Genomic DNA, 12,500 nt, shown 5'->3' on the forward strand with positions numbered 1-12,500 from the left:
GATGATGGCATACAAAATCGATTACAATAATGATGATTGAGAAACGAGGCAATGAAGAAACGAGATCCCTTCGAAGGAAAGAATAAAGAAAAAGAATCAGAAGGGAAGACCAGATGCGTCATTTGATATAGCTAACATTTGCCAGTAGAGAGAGAGAGAGAGAGAGAGAGAGAGAGAGAGAGAGAGAGAGCGAGAGAGAGAGAGAGAGAGAGAGATTTACACAAAACAGGATATTTGAAAACCCACACACATACACACACACACAAAAAATATATTATATATATATTTATATATATATATATATATATATATTTATATATATATAATATATCTTATATATACATATATATATCTATATATATATATATATTATATATATATATATATATATATATATGATCTGTATGAATTTTTATCACATCACCGTGATTCACATACATGCATAAGCTACAAATATCCTTTAATATCCAATTCGCTCTACCTCGGATTTAATATATTTTCATTTATGTTAACCAAAGGGGAACTATTTTTGGTTGATAATAATTTCGTCGTCTTGTGGATTCGAAATCCACGAGAGGACAAAATTATTATCAGCTAAAAAATTCCCCTTTGGCTAACATTTATGAAAATATATTAATTCCGAGGTAGATCGAATTGGATATTAAAGGACATTTGTAGCTTAATGCATAATCCGTATATATAGATACGCACACAAACACATACATACACACGCACACACACACATATATATAATGATTTTTCCACTTGGTTCTGAAAGGTGCTGCTACTCTTTCGATTCAGTCAGCACTTTGGGATGAGGTTGAAAGCTTAAAGCCTCCTACCCCCTGGCTGCAACATACCACAGTCGACTACCTATCTGGTACGTAATTCCTCAACAAACGAGAAAATGTAAACAGAACTAGTCGCAGTCTGATCACTATAACTTTATCATGAGAGAGAGAAAGAGAGAGTAAGCAGAACTGTAGAGTAAATGTGAACAGAATTATTCCCAGTCAGATAACCAAAACTCTAGTCGTATGAGAGAGAGAGAGAGAGAGAGAGAGAGAGAGAGAGAAGTGGCGTTGTTGATAGTAAGACGTTACAGCTCTTATTTTTAACTCGATCATGCGATGGTATTCAGCGCCTGAATGGACTGTGACTACGCTATCCACCTACTTCACGACCAGGAAAACTCTTCTCATTTTGTTATTATTATTAATTATTATTATTATTATTATTATTATTATTATTATTATTATTAATTCAAAAAGGTAATGAAAGCACTAGTCACTACAGTGGTGAAGAAATCCACAGTGGTGTAAATGTATATTAGGAATATATACGTATGTATGTATATATATATATTATATAGACAGACATATATAACATATATACTATATATACATATATATATATATATATATGTGTGTGTGTGTGTGTGTGTGTGTGTGTGTGTGTGTGTGTGTATGTGTGTATCTACATTTACAACACTATGTATTTCTGCTGTTAAAATAATAATAATAATAATAATAATAATAATAATAATAATAATAATAATAATTATTATTATTATTATTATTATTATTATTATTATTATTATTATTATTATTATTATTAACGAAGTTCAGACGAGGCTACGTATTCCCTGGTCTTTTAGCCCAGTAATATTAATGAATCTAACGACCAAAAATGAAATTTCGTGAGGTCGATACGATTTTTAAATGGATCCGGATGCATTCGCAGAACAATGATGTTATTTTAGGCGTTGGCCGAGGTATGTATGCGAGGCTTAGGTGCTTCTGATTATCATTATTGATTGTTGGCGCACAATTAGGGAACTAGCGGAAACGGTAATTGGCTTGTTTATCTTCTACAGATTAAGATACTTAAATATAAAAAAGGGGGAAAACAACTATTGTTATAAGTAAACATAAGAAAAACTAGTGTGAGTTGTACACACACACACACACACACACACATATTTTTATACGGTGATAAGTAACATGTATACATATATATACACATATATATTTTATATATACCCACGTTTTCTATACATATAAACGATAATGTTTTTGTAATCAATCCTAAGCAAACTTTACTAATAAACGCATTACGGTACGAATGACATATTCATATATGATCTAATAACAAATTCCCTGTATCATAATAACATAACGGGAGCCTCTGGAAAGAACGCATTACAAGAGCCAAACCTAAATATTTAATAATTAGATGATGATGACGACGAATCATATGATTGACGTCACGTAATAAAATGCGCAGAAGACTTCGTTTAAATTGCGCATAAGTGACCGAAATGTGAGGGATAATCTCAGTATGCATCGGTCAGATTATACTGAGAGGAGATAACAACAGTGGATTTAGTAATATGGAAACAGGTAGAAAGTATTATTATTATTATTATTATTATTATTATTATTATTATTATTATTATTATTATTATTATTGTTATTATTATTATTATGACAGAGAAATTATCATTATTCTTATTTTTATTATTTTTATCATTATCGTTATTAGTATTACTTTTATTATTATGAAAAAAATGGGAATTATTATTATTATGATGATTATTATTATTATTATTATTATTATTATTATTATTATTATTATTATTATTATTGTACGCTCAAGGAATGGCAGAGGAGGGAGAAAAAAATCACGATTATAACGCATCCATACTTCAACTGCCAAATCGTAAATGAATTTTAAATGAGAGAGAGAGAGAGAAAAAAACTAACAAGTGCCGCATCATACAACCATTGTAATGCGTCAAACCCCTATACACACACCACTCTATTCACCACTAGGACTACTACTAGTAGTCCACTACTACTACTAGTACTATCATCATCAAATACGTGGACACGCTGAAGTGCAAACAACCTTAAAGGTAGAAAAAAAAAACTTGCTAATTAAGCTTCCAAATAAAGAAATGCCAATTTGTCTAGGGATAAAAACAAACAGGGGGAGGAGAATTCGCTGGAGGTAAATGTCATATAACTAACAGTAAATCAACCATCATATACATACGTATACTTATAAGTATCTGCTATTTATATACATTATCTGAAGTAAATAATATATATATATATATATCTGTATGAAATTATTATTATTATATATATATATATATATATATATATATATATATATAGGGATATAGGGTATTATATAAATAATGAGAGAGAGAGAGAGAGAGAGAGAGAGAGAGAGAGAGAGAGAGAGAGAGAGAGCAAAGAAACTGTGTGCGGTGAACTACAGAGAAAACATAACCTCTGTAACCATATAAAGGAATGAAATGGGAATACAGACAAGCTGTCGCGCAAACACTAATTAAGTTTCAAGGTACATGTAAAACCTTGCCTTCGTACAATGGCCTTCTACGCTCTTTGGTTTCGTTCTCCTTGCGTGAGGCTACACTAAACTTTCCTTCTATTTATTTATTTATTTATTATATGTGAAAGACTGTTAGGTCACGAGGCAAGTTCATTGTCTTCAGGTACAGCGCGGATAATAATGATAATAATAATAATAATACACTACAAAGCCCATGCACACCACTAAACTTTCCTTTCATTTATTTATTCATTCGTTAATTTACTATGTGAAAGACTGTTAAGTCATGAGGTAAGTTCATTGCCTTTAGTTACAGTGTGACATCTTTGTGCAAGTCGACGCCGAGGATGAGGTAGAAGCCCTCCGTCAAGCATTTCAGCAGTGTAGTGTGCTGAATTACACAGTCGAACGCAGCTCCGACGATCGGCTCCCCTTCCTCGACGTCCTTGTAAGCAAGACGGAAGACGGTCTCCGTACTTCAGTCTACACAAAGAAAACCAATTTAGGACTTTGCCTCAACGGAGACAGCGAGTGCCCCGCCAGATTCAAAAGCACCACCGTCAGGGCCTTCGTCAGGAGGGCCCTCTCCCACTGCTCAACCTGGCAGGACACTCACCAGGAACTCGACCGCGCCTCCCAAGTACTTGTGAATAATGGGTACTCAAATAAATTAATCAGCAAGGAAGTCCGCACAGCCCTGGAGAAATGGTACGGTAGTGAGAGCCCGCAGCCCCACCCCCAGGATAATATCAAGCTGTACTACAAAGCCTTCATGAGTTCCCATTACCGTGAAGAAGAGGACGCCATTAAGAAAATTATTTCCGATAATGTATCCCCGACTGACGACACCAAGAATATCGACCTAATCATATATTACCAGAATCGGAGGACGCGCGATCTTATTATGAAAAATAACCCCTCTCCACAGGTACGAGAACCCCTGAAGCAGACGCATGTAGTGTACCAATATACATGCCCAGTCCGCGAATGCAGCGGCGCCTACGTAGGTACGACTACCATGCGACTGTCGAAGAGACTCTCGTGCCACGCCCAAGAGGGGGCTATAAAGAATCACGCCCGCACCAAACATCACGAGGCCATCTCCGAGATGTCATCATAAAGAACACGAAGATCATCGGGAAGGCCCCTGATGCCCGTCGGTTGCGCCTGCTGGAGGCGCTACTCATCCAGCAAATAAAACCTACTCTGAATACGACGCAGGAAGAATTTCTCCTCCCTACGAGTATGAGAAGACCTGCCACCAACAATGACACCACCGATCATGACAACTCTATGGATGACAACGCCCCCGAACGAGGTACTCCTGCAGCCGATGGAAATCAAAGTAGCCGTGACGTCCCACAGCGTAGCGCAACGCCCATCAATGTTACAGCGCCGCTTAGGAGGTCCAGGCGGCTGCAGGATATGCTGCAACGCAACCATCGGCCCGAAGAAAGTGGCTTGAGACCTGGCTCAGGCAGCCAATGAAAACAAGACTCACCGCCACCAGCCAATAGGAGACAAGCATGGGGCAGACCCCCTGCTGTCAACCACAGATATAAGGAGGACGGACACCGCACCAAGATCAGTCCACCCTCAGCTTCCCAGCCCGAGGATGTCTGGCAGCTCCAGACGAAAGCTCGCTTTAAGAGAGAGAGAGAGAGAGAGAGAGAGAGAGAGAGAGAGAGAAAATCGTTAATGACTTTGATGACTATGGTATCATAGTTTATCTGTAAAATTCAAATATATACACCTATTTTTGACCCTGTATTTTACCATGACCTCTATAGGCGCTCTACTAGCCTGTTTAAGTAGCACTGAAAAAGCCGCTATTCGCAAAATAGAGAAGAATCTCTACAAGTGTAACGCTGCTGAAGTAGCCATTACTTTTAATAAAGTATGCTTGAGAGAGGGTCTGCTTCCTAAGTACAATAATAATAATAATAATAATAATAATAATAATAATATCTGTGTATGTTGTAAACAGACCTTCTTTCAAACATGTTTTATTAATAATAATGGCAGAATTCACAGAAAGGCAAATCATAAGGAGAATTGAAAGAATTTTGTATAGAATCAATTCTGTGAATTCTGCCATTATTTTTAATAATAATAATAATAATAATAATAATAATAATAATAATAATAATAATTCACTAAAAAGCCACGCAATTATTTACGAAAATAATCCACGGGAAGACGTTTATTAAACGACAGAATCTGTGGGAAAAAGAAAAAAATTATTTTGGCAACAGGAGCCATAACGCAACCCGCAGCAACATATGTGGCTGGCTATGGATCGCTCGGTTAAACCCGACAAAGCCATAATCACATCCACACGTGAACTACCGTTAAAAGTACCCGCCTTTATAACTGGCAGGTAATTGATCTTCCGTTGTAGAGCCGGTGCAAAGCCTCTATATACATACGTACATACATATATGCATACATACATATATTTACCAGTAGGGTGTCCTAAAGGCGATAACTCGCAAAGCATCAAGTTAAATCATCAAAGGGTTAACTATATTCTGTTTTTTTCCATCTGTCCATCCGCCTGTGGTGTTTTTGTATGGTAACACTGCGTCCCGGATTTTAAATAGTTACGCTATGTGTAAGTTTTAGGTAAATAAAAGGATATCTGGGTGTACATTTGCAATTGAAAAGTGTTTTAATAATTTACTGTATGCGAATTACACCGTTAATATTCGAAATAGGATATTGTTATTATTGTTGAATGTAAGCTGAATGTAACTATCTAAAGCCCGGGACGCAGTGTTACCATACGCAAATACCACAGGCGGATGGACAGATGGAAAAAAACCGAGTATAGGTATCTCGGTACTCTCTCTGCTACATAAACGTTATCGTTAATTGCGTTTCGAAAAGTCTTCCAACATCAACTGCTAATAACATGACAAACGATGCAATGCGAAATGATTCTTTAAAGCGGAGATGAGACGACATAGTTTAAAGCCTGGTAAGCATTCGAGAAAACTATCGAATTTGTTGCTGAAATAAATTTTTAGAAAATTATAAAATTATAATGCAATAATTAAAACATCATTTAAATGTGAATTTATGATATTTTAAAAAGTAAATTCTATATGGGATGAAATTTAGAGACGTAAGGTTTCTACATATGTATATATATATATATATATATATATATATATATATATATATATATATATATATAGATATATATATATATATATATATATTATATATTCCCCTCTAGTTCCCGCCCTCAGCCCCCCTACGGGTCGATGAACCACTAGTTACCTCAAAATCAATACTTAGGTAAACAAAGGCAGGAAAGAGTTTTCCCAAAACGGACCCATTTTTGGTTTCTCCTGAGTAAGCTATATAATTTTTTCCCTCACAACCAGGCGATCCCCTCATAAAGATGGCTTCAGAAATTAAGCAACAGGGATTGTCTCTATATTATCTTTTTTTATAAATTCCTTTTTTAAATCCCACTCGCTCTCTATAAAAGTTTTAATTAATTAATTCATTGAAACAGATTCTCACTTTTTATTATCAATTGCAATTGACATCCACTGACCGCTCCATAATTGAGAGTTGGCTGAATAATCCCTCTGTACTTATTAACTCATATAAGATTATCTCTTCTTTTATAAATACACGCATTATATAACTATGTAATATATCTATATATACATTACATAATGTATATATATAGTAATATATATATAATCATATACATAAAATATATATGCATCTCTCTTATATATATATATATATATATATATATATATATATATTATATACTATACATATATACATATGAATACATATACTTATATATACATTTATACATTATATACATAAATAGATATATATGTATCTCTCTCTCTCTATCTATCTATATATTTATTTATACACATTTACACACACACACACATATATATATATATATAATATATATATATATATATATATATATATATTATTATAAGCGTGTTCACTTGAAACCAAGAAACGTGCCGGTACATTACGTGAAGTCTATTTGCATCCATGTTACAGCGTCGCAGCAGACGCTGTGGACTTTACCATGTAAGGTATTTCCTGAGGATGAGGGTCAAGACTAATTAGACGCATAGAAGAAATTTCCTTGCGTTTACTTACTTGTGATTCATTATTTCAATATAAATGGCAGATCTATTAAGGTAGATCTAAGTATTGGTGACGCGTCGGGTGTTTCGTTGGAAATGGACTTTTTCTCTTCATTTCATTCTTTGAGGCGAAGGTGATTTGCCATGCATATGTAATCATCTTGCAATCTTCATAGCTTTCTTGCAATATTTCACGTTCTTCTGTGTTCCTTTTCTTCCAAATATGTGCATTCCTTCAAGGGATACCTGCATAATATATTATTAATAATAATAATCTTCGCTAAATATCATTTCCTGTTTTCTTACATTTATGGGTAGTCCTTTCAGGAGATACTTGTCTACTACTACTAATAATAATAATTTACGGTTATCGCTTTCAGGAGTTACATGCTCAATTATAATAATAATAATAATAATAATATTCTTTCCTGAATATAATTTACTGATCACGTACGTGTAACACACTGACGGTCGTTTAATTCCGACCGATGTCTCACCTTCTTGAACCGTCCGCTGAGTCATCTCTGTACAGGATGTCCTTTTTCCTCCTTGCCAGAGAGAGAGAGAGAGAGAGAGAGAGAGAGAGAGAGAGAGAGAGAGAGAGAGAGTTACAAGTATTAGGATGTCTCAAAGACTTGTTAGTCCATTCGAGGAGACATCGGGTGTTCACTTATCTCTAGGAGTAGGTTTTACTGTGCATTCAGTGTCCTAATGATTTTGTCTAGCTTTCCTTTAAACTCTTCCACACAGTTGCTGTTCACAACTTCAGGTGACAGTTTATTCCATGTCACATAACTTGTATGTAATGAAGTTCCTACAATGAGATGTGTTGTATCTCTTCAGTTCTAGTTACCATCCATTATTTCTTGTCTGGTTTTCGTTTAATGTGAAGAGGTTACTGTCTACTTTTGTTATGCCTTTCAGTATTTTGAATGTCTGTATTAGTTGTCTTCGCAATCGTCGTGTTTCTAAGTCATACAAGTTCAGGTTCTCTAGTCGTCTTTGGTAACCTATTTGTCTGATGGATGGAATTAACTTTGTGGCTCTTGCTTGTACCCCTTCTAGTCTATTTATGTCCTTTCTTAGTGTTGGTGACCAAAACTGTACTGCATATTCAAAATGTGGTCTAACTACTGATGTGTAGAGCTGCAGCACCGTTTCCTTATTTTCTGTCTTTGAACTGCCTCTTTATGTATCCCACTAGTTTCTATGCCTTCTTGTTCTACACTACTTATGTCATTCCCAAGCAGCATGTAGCTGGCATGAAGGTTGTTTGTTCCTATTTGTAACATTTTAGACTTATCCAAGTTGAAAGTCATTTGCCATGTTTTTGACCACTCTCCTATTTTCTTTAGATCATTTCTTAAACTTTCCACTGTATTTGGGTCTGCTGCATTTACACTAGTTTGGTGTCATCTGCAAATTTGGCTGTCCTGAGAGAGAGAGAGAGAGAGAGAGAGAGAGAGAGAGAGAGAGAGAGAGGATATTCTTCATTCTTGCTTATCCAAGATGTGTGTGTGTTTGTGTGTGTGTGAGAGAGAGAGAGGATATTCCTTATTCATCTTTGTCCAAGACGGAGAGAAAGAGAGTAAGGTAATCCATTTTACTTCCTTTTCCAAGACGAGAGAGAGAGAGAGAGAGAGAGAGAGAGAGAGAGAGAGAGAGAGAGAGAATATTAAAATGCATGTTTAGCATACACATACTTTAATCAACGATAAAAAATAAAAATAGTCATGCCAATGTCATTAACTGCTGAATTAAGGATGATCGATTGATTGATTAATTAGGTTTTGCTGGCCTCGCAACGACGAGGAAATTAAGGATGAGCATCCTGTGCAGATAACAACCGTTGCAACAGCCGCTTCCGATACACACGCAATAATCTCATCAGCAGCTCTTCGAGTCCTCAACTGCCATATACACGCAGTGGCTACTCACCTCTACCTTAAAAGAACTCGCCCACGGCCTGGATATGAAATGCCCCCGCCAAAAAAAAAAAAAAAAAAAAAAAAAAAAAATAAAAAAAAAAAAAAAAAAAAAAATAACATCGCTCCTTCTCTAGGTAAGGTTATGAGAACATGACACTGGGCGATACTTGCGGATTAATGCGTGCAGAGAGAGAGAGAGAGAGAGAGAGAGAGAGAGAGAGAGAGAGATTACTCCCTAGTTTTTGACGTTACAATTTCATTCATGATAAACATGTTAGAACCTACAAGTTTTGATATCACGCTTTTAATGAGATAAATTGTTATTCCTCCATGCATTTACTTCGCATGCAGTAATTTAGGCCAACGGAGAAACCGGAACACATTGTATATTGCAGTCTTAACCTTGGGGTTCACGAACCGACACGTGATATCAGATGATTCCTGAAGATGCCCCGTTTCACTTATGTGTAGCATCATAAGGCAAAGCAAAAACAAGTTTAACGTGTATTTGTATCATAAACTTATTTTGTTTCATATATTGTTTAAAACTGATGGACTTCTGTATGATAAATTAGGCTTCATCGACAACTCTTTCGTATTCAGCATCTGGCGAATGGGGTCTGGTTGGTAGAGCAGAGGTGCTGGATGGGGTGCGTGCGCATGTATGGGGGAGGGGTGTTTGATGATACCATTAGTACCTCACGTCCAAAACGGGTCTCGCATCTCGTCATTCATTTCACTTTCACGCAATTTCCCGGATGTTTTGGCTCTCCGTTTCGACGGTCGCACTAGGCCGTGCGAGTTCGTACATTCTTATCAGTTCTAAGCCCTGACAAACGTAGGAGAGCAAAAATTAGCGAGCTGATACCAGCCGAAATGGGTTGAAATTATATCCGAAAGCCAACAGGTTAAGAAAGTCAAGAGATTGAAGGATCGCATCTTTGTATGTTATTTTCCCATTGTCTTCTGTTACTTCTTTTTAGTAAACACCATATTCTTTGGAAGCATGAGAGGTTCAAGTCAATGGCCTGGTTGTGGACTTCGTCCATGTGAATAGGGTTCACCTTCTGAATAATAATAATAATAATAATAATAATAATAATAATAATAATAATAATAATAATGTTCTTCTAGAAGAATTATAGTCGACTGCGAAGGACGGGAAAGTGGCGTTTTTTCTTAGAATTTGTTGCACAATTATTTCCCCCTACAATATGAAATGGATGAATAACGTAAATACTTCCCTTGAAAGTGATACTTATTTGTAACTGGTGCTACTTTAAATCTTATTGCCCTACTGTCATAGTCTTCTTGAATAAAGCTATTAATGCATCAACATGTTTATCTAATGATATTTGCGTACTTTAATTCATCTGCCATGTAGGTTTCAAACATATGGAACTCTGTGTTGGGATTCTCTCTTAAAGAGTTAAAAGTCCATTTGCGGGCTGGTAATACGAGCAAGAGCCCATGCTGGCAGAAATCCAGCGCATTCTGAAAACAGCAACACGAGCCTCATGAAGGATTTAAGATTATTATAAGGAAACAGTAAGCAAGAAGATAATTCCAAAAATTGCGAGGCATGTTGTACAAACAATGAAGTATTCACGCAGGTGATAGAATAAGAGGTATCTGAATACCATTCATCAAAGAAGAGGCAGGTAGTATTCCGCTTTCTTTGCCGTTAGGTACAACTTTTATTTATTTATTTATTTATTAATTTTTACTTTTCACTTCCTCCTCTTTATTTTTTCTTATTTTTATGCCGCGGGGGGGGGGGGGGGGGGAGCTTTTTATTCCAAATTGATTTCCTAAATATTGCAAATCCTAGGTTGTTTATTGTTAGCAGTATACATGAAACGAGTAATGCTGATCTACGTAACTTCTGACATTCTCTCTCTCTCTCTCTATTATATATATACTTACATATGTATAATATATATATATATATATATATATATACATATAAATATATATATACATATGTATGTGTGCATATACATATGGATATATATATACCCTACATTTTATGCATGTGCTATGAATTTCAATGTTTACTGTAATCTAACAGTGTACTGTAATTTCACCAGTAATCGGGGATGCAAAAGTTTTGGTATTCTAAATATATATATATATATATATATATATATATATTTTATATATATATATATATATATATTTATATATATATAATATATATATGTGTGTGTGTGTGTGTGTACCTAATGTTTCATGCATATACTACGAATTGCAATGCGTCTGTGCGTGCATGTCTGCATATTCCATTCTCAGTTTTTACATCAGAATCAATTATAATTTCAAAGGGGGAATATTGCGGTCCATTTCCGTCTTGTCTGTCTTCTCGTTGCGCATTCGGAATCCTTATTTCTCTCTAATGAGAGGTCATCAGTCCTGCTTTGCATAATTTGCGTAGACGTAATTAGGAAAAGCCTCTTACGGTCGCAGGGGGTGGGGGGTGGTCGCGAGCCGCCGCTGCGACAGATGGTGCCAAAGCATTATTTTGTGCGGTCGCCGTGGTCACCGTGGAAGGCAACGGGAAAAGGAAGGCTCGTTCCCGGCTTTTGGAACGAACCAAGGAAGGGTTGTTAGTGCTCAGGAGGGTTAATGGCTACGAGAAGGGTTGTTGGTTTTTAAGAAGGGTTGCTGCTTTGAAATGGGAGCTGGGAGCTGCCCTGGAAACAGAGGGAGCTCTTCGGGTTCTTAGTGTTCAGGAAGATTTACGAGAAGGGTTGCTATTTGAAATTGGAGCTGCCCTGGAAGCAGAGGGAGTTCTTCGGGTTCTTAGCGCTCAGGAAGGTTACTGATTATGAGAAGGGTTGCTAATTTGAAATGGGAGCTGCCCTGGATAGCGCTCAGGAAGGTTGCTGATTATGAGAAGGGTTGCTTATTTTGTAATAGAAGAGGCGTAAGGGAGAGACAAAAAGGAGATCAATCTGTTTAATATTCAGAAGGGTTACTGATTACGAGATCTGTTGCCGGCTTTTAGAAGGGTTGCCTGTTTTCGGATGGGAGCTGCGCTAGGATTAGACAAAGAAAGTGAGTTCGGGTT

General features: G+C 36.2%; 1 protein-coding gene across 6 annotated transcripts in view; it reads right to left on the reverse strand.

Annotated features, from left to right (window-relative positions):
* Positions 1-12,500, reverse strand: part of LOC135206241 (uncharacterized) — a 76,505-nt gene that overhangs the window by 31,532 nt on the left and 32,473 nt on the right. Inside the window, exon 3 of one of the 6 annotated variants that reach the window (XM_064237617.1) lies at positions 7,516-7,748. The exons of the other annotated variants lie outside the window; for them this stretch is intronic. The gene's annotated coding sequence lies outside the window, so the exon portion shown is untranslated. The remainder of the gene's footprint in view (positions 1-7,515; positions 7,749-12,500) is intronic. 6 annotated transcript variants of the gene reach the window in all.

This window comes from Macrobrachium nipponense, chromosome 29 (genome assembly GCF_015104395.2).
Source record: "Macrobrachium nipponense isolate FS-2020 chromosome 29, ASM1510439v2, whole genome shotgun sequence".
Taxonomy (NCBI): Eukaryota; Metazoa; Arthropoda; class Malacostraca; order Decapoda; family Palaemonidae; genus Macrobrachium; species Macrobrachium nipponense.